Below are 6,646 nucleotides of genomic sequence, written 5' to 3' on the forward strand. Positions count from 1 at the left end.
AATTTCTATAACAGTAAGAAAAATATCCCAAAATTATCTAGGGAGAAAACTAAAATAGGGTTCAGGTAAAATAAATGGAAATCAGAATAATTTAAGGTATTTTAACAATCTATGAGGATTCTAGAAGAATAATGAAAAATGCCTTCAAAATCTTGAGTAAAAATTTATTTTCAATCTTAAATGTTATACTCACCTTACTTTGAGTGAAAAAAAGACAAAAGATAATTTTGTGCATTGTCTTTCAGAAGTTACTAAATAATATGCTTGACCTAAACAAGTAAGTAAACCAGACAAAAGGAATATAAGAATTCCACAGTAGAAGAAATACAAAGAGAGTGCCCATAACACCACTAGAAGTGATACAAAGTCCAGAGTTACTATGTTAGTGTTACATATCAAACAAGCAGTCCTGACAGAAGCAATGGAAAGACAATCTAAATAAGATTTCACCAGGAGCACAAAAATGAAATTCACAGATGGTCTAAAGAGTTGACTGGATAAACTTCTCTGGAACAAAATTTGAAGATAAACATGTATATGATTTATAGAAAACTATACTATACAAAGAGCAGCAGTGGAAAGTTAATTCAATAGAAAACCAAGTGAATTAGAGAGCAGCTCAATCAAGGCACATTGTATTGCTCAGCTGTGATTAATGGTCATATAGTCATATAGTCATATGAACTATTAAATATTGTGTCAGTTGATCTTAAATGTCAATTTAATTGTATTAAGATAGGCCTAGAGAAGTGATGGGATCATGGAGTACTATACTGATAAGTTGATGAATACACGGATTCTCACAGCTGAAAGGGCTGTTTGGCAGTTGGACCATGGTGCAGGAGATGGGTCCCTGGGGGCATGCCTTGGGGTGCTATGTGTCTTGCTGGCAATCTGGCCCTGTGCTCTCTTTCCTGGGCTCCCTGAAGTAAGCATCTTTGAACCACCGTGCCTTTTCACCCTGATCTTTCTGCCTTGGAACTGGCTACCATGAACTCAATCATCTGAAACTTGGAGCCAAATATACCATTTCCTCCTTCAGCTTGCAGATGTCAGATATTTTATCTCAACAACAAGAAAGCTAATCAATACAAATATCAATGTAATAAAATGAGATATTGTAAGGATGGGGATATATAAGACTAAATATGTATGTTTCACAATGGAAAATAAATATTAAAAATAAGATAAAATATTTTAAGGAGGTGCAGGACAAAAGATTTTTTAAAATATATATGGGATATATATCCTTTTTAGATGTAATTTTTATTTATAAAAATAAATGTATCACATATGATATGGGTCCTTGAAGAATTAGGTAACAAAATGGAATCAGGCATGCAAGAGATCTATTGGGTAAACACTTATGAACAGTAGAAAGTAGAAGCATAGGTAAGCAAGAAACACCTACACACAGCAATGTGGGTCATAGATGTGTAAAAAGAGAAGAGTGGAGTGTTGTGTATTTGGAGCATCAGATTACAGAGCAGTGAGTACCCCAAGACCAGAGGCAACCTGTCAGATTCCAGCACTGTGTAGAAATGGTAAGGCTCTACGAGTTCCCAGCATCAGGCAGACACTGTAAAGCCTAGGAAGAGCGGTAGGGACATGAATGCGGCTGAATCCAAAGGCACAGTGGAGGTGTGAGGCCGACTGACCACTCTCCTTATAACAGTGGCCGCTGAAGGAAGAGATGCGGCAGACACTTCCTTGGCTGTCACACTAGAAATGAGAAAAAAGGAAAAGTTTAGTTTGTTTCTCAATTCCGTGCTCCAATTCTCCTTTTAGAGACAGTAGAGATTTAAGGTACAGTTGAAGTGTCAAGTCGCATTTTAGAAACTACAGCTTCTTTGATTTATAAAGATATTCTTTATTTTAAAGAAAAAGAAGTTATGATTCATCATAATGGTTTTTTATATCTACAAAATGTTCTTGATTCAAAAATAACCTTAGCATGGATGTACGTAATGTTTAAATATATATATATACTATACATACATGATATATAGTATATATAATATAGCTTTTATATTTAATGTATATACATAATATGTATATATGTTCTTATTTAGTCTGAATTCTACTAAATAATGTAAAATATATGAATGCTAAGGTACAATATTAAAATATTTTCTGTTAATATTCTGGACATCATTAGTAGCAGTAAATGTTCATTTAAAATGAGCTCACTTAAAAACATTTGAAATATTATTGTTTCTATAGTTTAAAAATATTAACTAATTCTCTATGTACTTCAGATACTAGACTGGCATAAGTGATTTAGTATCTCTATTTAAAAATAATTATAACATGAAAAACTGGAGGCTAATAAATCACAGGATTTGGATAAAGCAAGAAATCCATTCAGGCAGAGAATAAGGAAGCTCAGTGTTCTCAATGAGAACATTATAGTGTACAAAAGTCAAGGCAAAATTCAGAAAAAAACAAATATTCAAAGTAAACAAATGAACAAAAAAAGTGCAAGAAGATGGAGTCATGAGATAACATGGACTATCTAGAAAATTATTACAATGACTTCTAGAGAAAGGCAGGAAGAAAGTCATGAGAGGCTATTTTAGAATTTACTTTTCTTTCTTTGTACATGTTCATTATAGATTTAATTTTTCCTCTGAATATTTGCAATCGGCAACTGGTTGAATCTGTAGATCATGGATATAAACTGGTTACTGTAATTACTTTATTCATAAAGGCAAAAAATAGATAATTATAAACCACTAAGCCATTATGAAATGATATTCCAATCATTTTTACTTTGAGAATAACTTTTAAAATGAATACAGAATGTGTCATCTTATTTTGAAATTTGACTGCTACTAACCGGTTAGGGGAAAGTGCTGGGGAATCAGGACAGAACAGAGGTAAGATATGATATAGTGCATTATCTATGTCTTTGGCAGGAAGTACAAAGGAGAGGCCTTCTGAGAACTTGATCTTTTTATATACTTTCCCTTAATCTCAGTATCATTTCACAAAATTCATTTTCTCTTATGGCAGTTTGAAATATACCAGATAAGTAATGAAGAAAATTCTCTGTTTAGTAAACATGTCTCCAACAAAACTTAATAAAATATGGTATGTTATACAATATTAGTAAGTATGCATTTATAATTTATTTTAAAATAACATAGTGGGTAACTCAATATAAAAAAATCCATAGCTTATAATTGTATATTTGTTCCTATGAAGATGCTCAGTTAAATCAAAATATCATTATACTGATTTATCCTTGTAACTTTCTCCAGAAAATTTTCAATGGTTTGATCATTCTCTGAGAAATAGAAAATTCTTAAATTATAAATAACTTTGTTAACCAAGCTTCTTTTTTAAATAAACATGATACTTTACTTCAAAATCACTGTTTAAAAACAAATTTTATCACCTGGTAGGCAATTTCATGATAAATCTCAGTGCTAATTTGTTTGTGAATGTCTATACTCAGAAGATCTATACATATTGCTTGTTATTGCTTCTCATAATAGAATTAAATATCTAAGAATATTTGTGTTAAATGATGTATTAAATGCTTTTTAGTGTACTTATAGTTACAAATATAACTATAATAATAGAGTGCCTTTTATTATTATTTAGTTTTGAACATGTACTCATCAGCTTGAACCAATGGTGGTACATGCATGACTATTTCATTGGGCAACTTGTACCCCTAGTGGTAGAAGTGGTATAGTCATGCATGGGAAGGTCATGTATGTACCACTGGTGGTTCAAACCACTCAGCAGAGAGACATATGAATTATGGTCCTGTCGTTAATGTGTTATTAAAGATATTGACTTTCAGCACACAAATGATCCATTTGGCACAATATGATAGTTACTTATCACAAATATTTTAACCTGATAGATACCATAAAATGTATTACATTTTAAAATGGAGATATCATTATATAAATGGGAATATGTATCATTATATATATATATGAATTTAAACTATTGTCTTCTCAGAAATTAATTTAAATATAAACAAATTTTTGTTTCCATGTCTGTCATATCTGAAATGGTAAGCACATGTTCTTTGCTATTTTTGGTAAAACATAAAATGTTAAAAGACAACCCAATGATAGAATTAACATTTTTCTTTCTTAGCTAATAATGTCTGGTGAATATTAAATTTTAAGACTAAATAACAGAAGAGTAAGTTAGAGATTGACAAGGTATCCTGAAAATAATAATATCTGGGGCATCATATATTCATGATAATTGTGAAGCACTGTCCTAATAAATGAAATATAATCACTTCTATAAAAGTTCTTCTATATTTCTAAAATCTGGTATACTATACAGCATAGTAAAGCAGAAACACTAAATATGCCAAACAATTAGCATGCTATAGTTAACCAAAAATCTTCAAATAATGGTACAAACTGTAGTCTTCCTGACACATTAAGGCTTAATGTATATAACTTAAAATATATAAAAGACTATTATTTAAAGTGGCTTTAGATTCATAGAAAATCTGAGAAAAAGTGACTATATTTTTGAGAATTTTATCACAATAGGAGTTATCTAGAGTCTTTACTAATATAATAAAGGAAATTGAATCACTGAAAAAATTAGAAACAAAATCTGTACACTATCTTTTTTAGGTCTTATTTTTCTTTGTTAGATGTACCAAATATACATACAGCCCTATATCTTTGGGCCTAGGATACAAACAAGAATTAGCTGTGTGATAGCTACTTTATAAAACACAGGCATTTATCCACTGGGAACTGAAAATTAAATTTTCACTCTAGCAGATTTCCGATTTCAGTCAGAAAGGCAGCAAATTATGCCATGAAGAATGTTATTTACACAACTTTTCTCTACAATATTTTCTCAATGCAATATTTACTATATTTAAAAAAGTTAAAAAAGCCCTTTAATAAAGATAATAATAGAAGATATTGATTTTGACAGTGCTGCTCCATAACTCAAAACAAAAGGAATGTAGTTCTTGAAATTAAGTGATTTTGATAATTACTAACCTTTAATCAGTCCCTTAAGAAATGGGCATCTGATCATCTAATACATAAGCTGTTCTTTCCTTACTAAATTTTTCAAAACACTTATGAGTAAGTTCTAGATAAAGATTTGGTTTATGAGGCCGATAATCTAAGTACACTGTATTACTTGTTCTTTTGGGAACAGCTTTCTCAATCTGGGTTCCTTCTTGCCATTCATTAAAAGAGGTGATAGAAATTAAACCTGGGTGGATCTGAAGTGCAGCACCAAGACCGACTTCATAATACTTTCCATTGATTCGGTTCTGTGTGTTTTGAGTGTTCCAAGGCTGGATGCTGGTGTCTATGTATCCCAGACTCACACTTGGGATAAACATTAAGTTGTACTTATCACAAAAGAATTTTAGACTAGCCCAGTTCTTCTGTGAGGAGCCAAAAGTAAAGCCATTTGTGGCAAATACATGTAAATACCATCAAAACCACTTTGAAGAATATCATTTTTATATTTTTCTTCTACCAGAAGTCCAATAAATAATCCATCATAAGGGGAATTTCGAACACTGTGAGACCCTGAAGTGGTTAATAGATTGGTCCGTTTTTCCGGCTTTGTGATATAGGAATTGTATACATAAAACATAAGAAGAGATTTCCCAGTTCTTGTTTTGTAACTGTAAAAGGCTGGATGATTTCCGTATCTGTCTATAATGTATTTGGCATTTTGATACATGTTTTGATCATCTCGATTGCTCTAGGGTTCTATGTGAAAATTGACCTTTAGGTTGTATTTATGGGCCTTATCCAAAATAGTTGATACCAAGTTATGAGTAGTGTCTCCAGTCTCATCTTTTGAATCAAGTGGGTACCAAGATGGTGCAAGTACACCAATAGAAGCTGAACGCACTTGTCTCATGTGAGTTTCTGTGACAGAAGGATCCTGAGAGCTGTAACTTCCCAACTCGCGATAAAAGCTGGAGCCAATGTCATCTGGGGGGCTGTGTCTTCCTTGTGGATAATGCTTGGCTATTCTAGGGTCCCAGTGTTCTAAGACTGGATGGTTCCAATGTACATATTTATCATCAAATTGTGAATTTCCATACCAACTGGCCTGGGGAGTTGAACATCAGCAGGGACTCGGCTGGCCAAGCGGCAGTGACCTGGAATACGGAGGGAGAAAGCCAAAAGCTGCCCTTCTGAGCCTGAACAGCGCCGCCCGTCAAACACTTACTGGAGCCTTTTCCGGAGCCTTGTGGGGAGGGGCCAGCTGGGCGGGAACCGCGGGTGGGCTGGTTGGAATTTACTTTTGAAGTTTGAATTCAATAGTTGTAGAAAATTTATTAGATATTTAACAGCTTCAATTGAGATGCAATTTATATTCACACAATTTTACACTTTAGCAAAATCTCTGGAGTTGGTGATGGGAATACAGGCATCTCTGAGCGACACATGGTCCAGGAGCTGAGCATTCACCAGAGAGCATGAAGTTCAGCATGAAATTTGCTTTGTCACTTGCTATTGAGCCTTATGGGCCAGGTTCAGCACAAACAGGGCCCAGCATTCTCTGTGCACCACACAATCCACTCTTGAGCTGATAGTGCTGACCAGGTAAAGGAAACCCATACTTCTCATCCAGATGCCCAAGACAATAGCTGGTAGTAGGATGAAGAATCCTG

The 6,646-nt window shown here is 33.4% G+C and overlaps 1 pseudogene; it reads right to left on the reverse strand.

Annotated features, from left to right (window-relative positions):
* Window positions 1–4,985: 4,985 nt before the first annotated feature.
* LOC101706651 (glycoprotein endo-alpha-1,2-mannosidase pseudogene) lies at window positions 4,986–5,703 on the reverse strand (annotated as a pseudogene).
* Between the last annotated feature and the right edge of the window lie 943 nt (window positions 5,704–6,646).

Source organism: Heterocephalus glaber, unplaced genomic scaffold (assembly GCF_053883595.1).
Source record: "Heterocephalus glaber isolate CG9 unplaced genomic scaffold, H.glaber_assembly_v1.0 deba00000331, whole genome shotgun sequence".
NCBI classification, from domain to species: Eukaryota; Metazoa; Chordata; class Mammalia; order Rodentia; family Bathyergidae; genus Heterocephalus; species Heterocephalus glaber.